Source organism: Arachis duranensis, chromosome 3 (genome assembly GCF_000817695.3).
Source record: "Arachis duranensis cultivar V14167 chromosome 3, aradu.V14167.gnm2.J7QH, whole genome shotgun sequence".
In the NCBI taxonomy this organism is placed as follows: domain Eukaryota; kingdom Viridiplantae; phylum Streptophyta; class Magnoliopsida; order Fabales; family Fabaceae; genus Arachis; species Arachis duranensis.
In genome coordinates, this window is record NC_029774.3 from 32894189 (window position 1) to 32903756 (window position 9568).

Below are 9568 nucleotides of genomic sequence, written 5' to 3' on the forward strand. Positions count from 1 at the left end.
GAAACACATGCATTGTGTTCTTGATGATCTTCAAAGTTGTTCTTGATGAATTGCCTTGTTTGATCTTCATGATTTATTGATTTGCCCTGCATAATGTTCTACATATGCATTCTTGCATTCATATGGCCCAAACATGAGAAAGTTCTAAGTTTGGTGTCCTCCATGTTTTCTTTCATTAAGAAAACTGAGTTCTTGATCTTCAAGATTGGTCTTGGTGTTCATCTTGACGTTCATAATGTTATTTCATATATCTTGTGTTTTAATCCAAGAATTATATGTTTTGACTCATTTTGTTGTTTTTCAAAATTGAAAACATATCTTCTTGAATAAAGGATTTAGCAAAATGAAGATCCAAGAACATACAGTAGAGGAATTACAGAGAAAAAGCCGGGCGTTCAGAATGCCCAGTGAAGAAGGAAAACTGGCGTTTAAACGCCAGCCAGAGTACCTGGCTGGGCGTTTAAACGCCCAAACCATGCAGCAATTCGGCGTTAAATGCCCAAAACATGCAGCTCTTGGGCATTAATGCCAGGAAGACATAAGGAGAGGAATTTTGTTTTCAATTCAAATCTTTTTCAATTCTTCATAATTTTTCAAAAAAATCAAATCTTTTTCAAAATTTTCAAAAATCTTGATTCAAAAGTTTCAAGTTTGTTACTTTCTTGTTAAGAAAGGTTCAAAATTTGAAATTTAGAATCATATCTTTTAGTTTCTTGCTAATCAAGTTATTAATTTTAAAAATAAAATCTTTTTAATTTTTATCTTTCCAAAAATATCTTTTTTAAATCATATCTTTTTCAAATCACATTTTTTTAATTCTAATTTCAAAAATCTTTTTTTTTTCTAACTCCTTATCTTTTCAAATTTATTTCTTATCTTTTTTAAAGTCACCTAACCATATTTTTACTTCAATTTTCGAAAGCCACAACCAATTTTTCAAAATTATTTTAAATTTTCATTTTTTTTCAGTTATTAAATTTTTCAAAAATTTCCCCCATTCTCTCATCTTTTTCTATTTAAACACTAACATTCCTCCTCCATTGTCAATTCAAATTCTATCTCTCTTTATGTGTTCGAAATTTTACCTACCTTCTTCTTCTATTCTTATTTTCCTCTGACACCTCAAGGAATCTCTATACTGTGACATAGAGGATTCCATATTCTCTTTATTTTCTTCTCTTTCATATGAGCAGGAACAAAGATAAAGGCATACTTATTGAAGCTGATCCTGAACCTGAAAGGACTCTGAAGAGGAAGCTAAGAGCAGCTAAAGCACAAAACTCTGAAGAGGACCTCACTGAAATTTTTGAAAAGGAAACAGCAAAAGAAACAATTATGTCCGAACCAAACAACAATGCAAGGAAGATGCTCGGTGATTTTACTACACCAACTTCCAACTTCTATGGAAGAAGCATCTCAATCCCTGCCATAAGAGCAAACAATTTTGAGCTAAAGCCTCAATTAGTTTCTCTACTGCAATAGAACTGCAAGTTTCATTGACTTCCATCAGAAGACCCTTATTAGTTTTTAACTGAGTTCTTACAGATCTGTGATACTGTTAAGACCAATGGAGTTGATCCTGAATTCTACAAGCTCATGCTTTTCCTTTTTGCTGTAAGAGACAAAGCTAGAACACGGTTGGACTCACAACCTAGAGATAGCCTGGACTCTTGGGATAAGCTGGTCACGGCTTTCTTAGCCAAGTTCTTTCCTCCTCAAAAGCTGTGCAAGCTTAGAGAGGATGTTCAAACCTTCAGACAGAAAGAAGGTGAATCCCTCTATGAAACTTGGAAAAGATACAAGCAACTGACCAAAAAGTGTCCTTCTGACATGCTTTCAGAATGGACCACATTAGATATATTCTATGATGGTCTGTCTGTATTTTCTAAGATGTCACTGGACCACTCTGCAGGTGGATCCATTCACCTAAAGAAAATGCCTGCAGAAGCTCAGGAACTTATTGAAATGGTTACAAATAACCAGTTCATGTATACCTTTGAGAGGAATCCTGTGAGTAATGGGATGCCTCAAAAGAGAGGAGTTCTTGAAATTGATGCTATGAATGCCATACTGGATCAGAATAAAATATTGACCCAACAAGTTAATATGATCTCTCAGAGTCTGAATGGATTGCAAAATGCATCCAACAATACTAAAGAAGCATCTTCTGAAGAAGAAGCTTATAATCTTGAGAACCCTGCAATGGCAGAGGTGAATTACATGGGTGAAACCTTTGGCAACACCTATAATCCTTCATGGAAAAATCATCCAAATTTTTCATGGAAGGATCAACATAAGCAAGGCTTCAATAATAACAATGGTGGAAGAAACAGGTTTAGCAATAGCAAACCTTTCCCATCATCATCTCAGCAACAGACAGAGCATTCTGAGTAGAATTCCTCTAGCTTAGCAAACATAGTCTCTGATCTATCTAAGGCTACTCTTAGTTTCATGACTAAAACAAGATCCTCCATTAGAAATTTGGAGGCACAAGTGGGCTAGCTGAGTAAAAGGGTTACTGAAACTCCTTCTAGCACTCTCCCAAGCAATACAGAAGAGAATCCCAAAGGAGAGTGCAAGGCCATTGATATAATCAACATGGCCGAAATCTTAGAGGAGGAGGAGGACGTGAATCCCAATGAGGAAGATCTCAAGGAACGTCCAATGATTAGTACGGAATTCCTTAATGAGGAACCAAAGGAATCTGAGGCTCATACAGAGACCATAGAGATTCCCTTGGACCTCTTTTTACTATTTATGAGCTCTGATGACTATTCATCTTCTGAAGAAGATGAAGACATCCTTGAAGGGCAAGTTGCCCAATATTTAGGAGCAATCATGAAGCTGAATGCCAAGCTGTTTGGTAATGAGACTTGGGCAGATGAACCTCCCTTGCTTACCAATGAACTGAATACATTGGTTCAGCAAACTTTATCTCAAAAGAAACAGGATCCTGGTAAATTCTTAATACCTTGTACCATAGGCACCATGACCTTTGAAAAGGCTCTATGTGACCTGGGGTCAAGGATAAACATGATGCCACTCTTTGTAATAGAGAAACTGGGAATCTATAAGGTATAGGCTACCAAATTCTCATTGGAGATGGCAGATAAATCTATGAAAAAGGCTTATAGACTAGTAGAGGACGTGTTAGTGAAGATTGACAGCCTTTACTTCCCTGCTGATTTCATAATCCTAGACACTAGGAGGGATGAGGATGAATCCATCATCCTTGGAAGACCCTTCCTAGCCACAGCAAGAGCTGTGATTGATGTTGACAGAGGAGAGTTGATCCTTCATGTGAATGAAGAATGCCTTGTAGTAAAAACTCAAGGTTCTCCATCTGTAACCATGGAGAGTAAGCATGAAGAATTTCTCCCAATACAGAGTCAAACAGAGCCCCCACATTCAAACTCTAAGTTTGGTGTTGGGAGGCCACAGCCAAACTCTAAGTTTGGTGTTGAGAGATCTCAACCATACTCTGATCATCTGTGAGGCTCCATGAGAGCTCATTGTCAAGCTATTGACATTAAAGAAGCGCTTATTGGGAGGCAACCCAATTTTATTTTAATTTTATCTATATTATTTTGTTTTCTTTTAGGTTGATGATCATGTGAAGTTAGAAAGACAATTATAAAAATAAAGAAAAAATAAAAAACAGCATTGAAAATAGCATGCCCTGGAGGAAGGACTTACTGGCGTTTAAACGCCAGTAAGGGTAGCAAAAATGGGCGTTTAAATGCCCAATCTGGCACCTTTCTGGGCGTTTAAACGCCAGAATAGGGCACCAGACTGGCGTTTAAACGCCAGAACAGGGCAACAAACTGGCGTTTAGACGCCAGAACAGGAAGGAAAACTGGCATATAAATGCCAGAACAGGGCAGTAGACTGGCGTTTAAATGCCAGAATTGCACTCTAAGGCGTTGTGAACGCCCAATTGGAGCAGGGATGAAGAATTCTTGACCCCTCAGGATCTGTGGATCCCACAGGATCCCCACCAACCTCAACTCACTCTCTCTCCTCTTCACACCTTTCTACAACACTCTTCCCCAAATATCCTTCACCAATCACCTCCATATCTCTTACCCAAAAACCCCTCACTACTCTTTCATATTCACACAACACAAACACCTTTCCCCCCCTTGGCCGAATCACATATCTCCCTCCATCTCCTCCATTTTCTTCTTCTTCCCTTTCTTTCTTTCTTCTTTTGCTTAAGGACGAGCAAACATTTTAAGTTTGGTGTGGTAAAAGCATTTCTTTTTGTTTTTTCATAACCATTTATGGTGCCTAAGGCCAGAGAAACCTCTAGAAAGAGGAAAGGAAAGACAAAAGCTTCCACCTCCGAGTCATGGGAGATGGAGAGATTCATCTCAAGGGTCCATAGCTCAGTAATAGAGCATTTGAGTGCACAACAAGAGAGCCCACTCATGGACCTCAACAAGAGCATGAGGAATTCCCTCATCAAGAAATTCCTGAGATGCCTCAAGGGATGCAATTTCATCCACACAATTATTGGGAGCAACTCAACACTTCTTTGGAAAGCTTCAGTTACAACATGGACCAATTAAGGGTAGAACACCAAGAGCACTCCATCATTCTCCATGAGATTAGAGAAGATCAAAGAGCTATGAGGGAGGAGCAAAATAGACAAGGAAGAGACATAGAGGAGCTCAAGAGTACCATTGGTTCTTCAAGAGGAGGTAGACTCATTCCTTAATCTCCTTGTCTATTTATTTTTCTATTTTTCGGCTTTATGATGTATGTTCTATTTATGTTTGTGTCTTCACTACATGATCACTAGTGTCTATGTTTTAAAGCTATGAATAACTCCATGAATCCTTCACCTCTCTTACATGAAAAATGTGCTTAATTACAAAAGAACAAGAAGTACTTGAATTCCAAATTTTATCTTAAAACTAGTTTAATTATTTTGATGTGGTGGCAATACTTTTTGTTCTCTAAATGAATGCTTGAACAGTGCATATTTTTTATCTTGTTGTTTATGAATGTTAAAGTTGTTGGCTCTTGAAAGAATGATGAACAAAGAGAAATGTTATTGATAATATGAAAAATCATGAAATTGATTCTTGAAGCAAGAAAAAGCAGTGAAAAAATGGCAAAAATAAAAGAAAAAGAGAAAAGAAAAAGAAAAAGCAAGCAGAAAAAGCCAATAGCCCTTTAAACCAAAAGGCAAGGGTAAAAAGGATCCAAGGCTTTGAGCATTAATGGATAGGAGGGCCCAAGGAAATAAAATCCAGGCCTAAGCGGCTAAATCAAGCTGTCCCTAACCATGTGCTTGTGAGTCACAATCTGAAAAGGTTCACCCAGTTATGTGTTTGTGGCATTTATGTATCCGGTGGTAATATTGGAAAACAAAGTGCTTAGGGTCACAGCCAAGACTCATAAAATAGTTGTGTTCAAGAATCAACGTACTGAACTAGGAGAATCAAAAACACTATCTAAAATTCAAAGTTCCTATGGATGCCAATCATTCTGAATTTCAAAAGAAAAAGTAAGATGTCAAAACTGTTTAGAAGCAAAAATCTACAAGCCCCGCTCATCTAATTAGAACTAAGTTTCATTGATACTATGGGATTCATTGTATATTCTCTTCTTTTTATCCTATTTTTTTTTCAGTTGCTTGGGGACAAGCAACAATTTAAGTTTGGTGTTGTGATGAGCGGATAATTTATACGCTTTTTGGCATTGTTTTTATATAGTTTTTAGTATGATTTAGTTAGTTTTTAGTATATTTTTATTTGTTTTTAAGCAAAATTCACATTTCTGGACTATACTATGAGTTTGTGTGTTTTTCTGTGATTTCAGAAATTTTTTGGCTGAAATTGAGGGACATGAGCAAAAATCTGATTCAGATGCTAACAAAGGACTGCAAATGCTATTGGATTCTAACCTCCCTGCATTCGAAGTGGATTTTCTGGAGCTATAGAACTCCAAATGACACACTCTCAATTGCGTTAGAAAGTAGACATCTAGGGCTTTCCAGAAATATATAATAGTTCATACTTTGTGCGAGTTTTGATGACGTAAAATGGCGTCAAAACGCCAGTCCTATGCCCTTTTCTAGCGTCAAAACGCCATAACTGGCATAAAAGTTGGAGTTAAACGCCCAAAATGACACAAAAACTGGTGTTTAACTCCAAGAGAAGCCTCCACACGTGTAAAGCTCAATGCTCATCTCAAGCACACACCAAGTGGGCCCGAAAGTGAATTTCTGCATCATTTACCTATTTCTGTAAACCCTAGTAGCTAGTTTCATTATAAATAGGACCTTTTGCTATTGTATTTTCATCTTCGGATCATAGAGAATTCTGGATATCATATTTTCATATTTGGGGAGGCTGGCCATTCACCCATGCCTGGACCTCTAGACCACTTATCTATTTTCAACGGTGGAGTTTCTACACACCATAGATTAAGGTGTGGAGTTCTGCTGTTCATCGAGTATTAATGCAAAGTACTATTGTTCTTCTATTCAATTCATGCTTATTCTTATTCTAAGATATTCATTCACACTTCAACCTTATGAATGTGATGATCCGTGACACTCATCATCATTCTCACCTATGAACGCGTGACTTACAACCACTTCCGTTCTACTTAAGATTGAGCGTGTATCTCTTAGCCTCCATTCCGAAAGATCGGAGTCTTTGTGGTATAAGCTAGAATTATTGGCGGCCATTCCTGAGATCCGAAAAGTCTAAACCTTGTCTGTGGTCTTCCGAGTAGGATCTAGGAAGGGATGACTGTGACAAGCTTCAAACTCGCGAGTGTTGGGCGTAGTGACAAACGCAAAAGGATCACTGGATTCTATTCCAACATGATCGAGAACCGACAGATGATTAGCCGTGCGGTGATAGCACATTTGGACCATTTTCACTGAGAGGACGGGAAGTAGCCATTGACAATGGTGATGCCCAACATACAGCTTGCCATGGAAAGGAGTATGAAGGATTGGATGAATGCAGTAGGAAAGCAGAGATTCAAGAGGGATGAAGCATCTCCATACGCTTATCTGAAATTTCCACCAATGATTTACATAAGTATCTCTATCTTTATTTTATGTTTTATTTATCTTTTAATTATGAAAACTCTATAACCCATTTGAATCCGCCTGACTGAGATTTACAAGGTGACCATAGCTTGCTTCAAGCCGACAATCTCCGTGGGATCGACCCTTACTCACGTAAGGTTTATTACTTGGACGACCCAGTGCACTTGCTGGTTAGTTGCGCGAAGTTGTGAAAAAGAGTTTAGATTACAATTGTGCTTACAAGTTGTTGGCACCATTGTGTATCACAATTTCGTGCACCAGCTTTTCATACCAAGCTCTTGAAGCTTGCCTAAGGCTATAAAGAGCCTTGGATAGTTTTAAAACATGATTAGAAAAATCTTTATTTTCAAAACTGAGGAGTTGAGCTACAAATACTTCTCTATCAATAAACCCATTCAAAAAGGTACATTTGACATCCATTTGAAATATTTTAAAACCTTTGTGGGCAGCATAAACAAGTAGCAACCGAATTGCTTCCATTCTTGCCACTGGAGCAAAAGACTCATCAATGTCAATGCCCTCTTCTTGATCGTAACATTGAGCCACTAATCTAGTCTTGTTATGAACCATACTACCATCTTCACCCAATTTATTTTTGAAAATTCACTTGGTACCGGTTACCTTCTTACCATTTGGGTAAGGTACAAGAGTCCAAACCTCATTCTTTTTGAGTTGGCTTAACTCCTCTTTCATGGCCTTCATCCAAGAGGGATCTTCAAGAGCTTGTTTCACATTTTAAGGTTCTAATTGGGATAAGAAAGCAACATTGTTGATTTTGGCTTTCTTCTTGCTTGAGGATCTAGTAGTGACTCCATGGGATGGATCTCCAATAATGAACTTGTGTGGGTTGTTCTTCAAGAACTTCCACTCCTTAGGCTTTTGAGATGAGGTTTTGGCTTGACTATGACTTGGTTCAGCTTTATTTATTATTCTGAATTCTCTGGCTTCATCAGGAGACAAGACAGAAAAGTCTCCTTCATTTTGAGGAGCCGGTTCAGAACTGGCATTCTCCATAGAAAGACCTGATTTGACATTTTCTTGATTCTCTTGTGGACTCTCCTCAGCTTCATTTCCGGCATCATCATCTAAGATAGCACTTGATATGAAGTTAGTATCGCAAAAAGATACATGTATGAATTCCTCAATAGTTCTATGTTATTTGAGGTAAACCCTATAAACTTTACTAGTGGTTGAGTATCCAACAAATAAACCTTCATAAGATTTTGGATCAAATTTTTCAAGATTATCTTTGTTATTTAACACAAAGCATTTGCATCCAAATATATGAAAGTACTTAAGATTTGGAGGAGTTCCTTTCCATAGTTCATAAAGGGATTTTCTTTAACCCTTTTCTAATTATTGTTCTATTTAGGATATAGCAAGCTGTGTTTACTACTTCGGCCTATAGAAATTTAGGAATTTCATTTTCAAAAAGCATTTCCTTAGTCACTTCTTGTAGACTTCTATTTCTCCTTTCAATAACCCCATTTTGTTGAGGGGTTCTAGGACATGAAAAATTATGAGAGGTTCCAAGTTCATCACAAGAGATTTCAAAATCTTGATTTTTAAATTCTTTTCCATGATCACTTCTTATATGGGCAATTTTCAAATCCTTTTCATTTTGAATCTTTTTACATAGAGAAGAGAATGCATAGATCGCATCATTTTTGTGAGCAAGAAAAAGAACCTATCCGTATCTAGAGTAGTCATCAACCACTATCAAGCCATAATGCTTTCCTCCCAAACTTTGAGTTCTAGTGGGACCGAAAAGATCAATGTGTAACATTTATAATGGCCTTTTGGTCGAGATTCCATCTTTGGGCTTAAAAGAAGATTTTGTTTATTTGCGCAATTGACAAGCATCATGGTGCACGAAATTGTGATCATCAATGGCGCCATCAACATGGTACGCACAATTGTAATCTCAACTCTTTATCACAACTTCGCACAACTAACCAGCAAGTGTACTGGGTCGTCCAAGTAATAAACCTTACGCGAGTAAGGGTCGATCCCACGGAGATTGTTGGTATGAAGCAAGCTATGGTCACCTTGTAAATCTTAGTCAGGCAAACTCAAATTGTTATGGATGATATATGAATAAAACATAACGATAAAGATAGAGATACTTATGTAATTCATTGGTGAGAATTTCAGATAAGTGTATGGAGATGCTTTGTCCCTTCCGTCTCTCTGCTTTCCTACTGTCTTCATCCAATCCTTCTTACTCATTTCCATGGCAAGCTGTATGTAGGGTTTCACCATTGTCAGTGGCTACCTCCCATCCTCTCAGTGAAAATGTTTAACGCACCCTGTCACGGCACGGCTATTCAGCTGTCGGTTCTCGATCATGTCGGAATAAAATCCAGTGATTCTTTTGCGTCTGTAACTAACGCCCCACAATCGCGAGTTTGAAGCTCGTCACAGTCATTCAATCATTGAATCCTACTCAGAATACCACAGACAAGGTTTAGACCTTCCGGATTCTCAAGAATG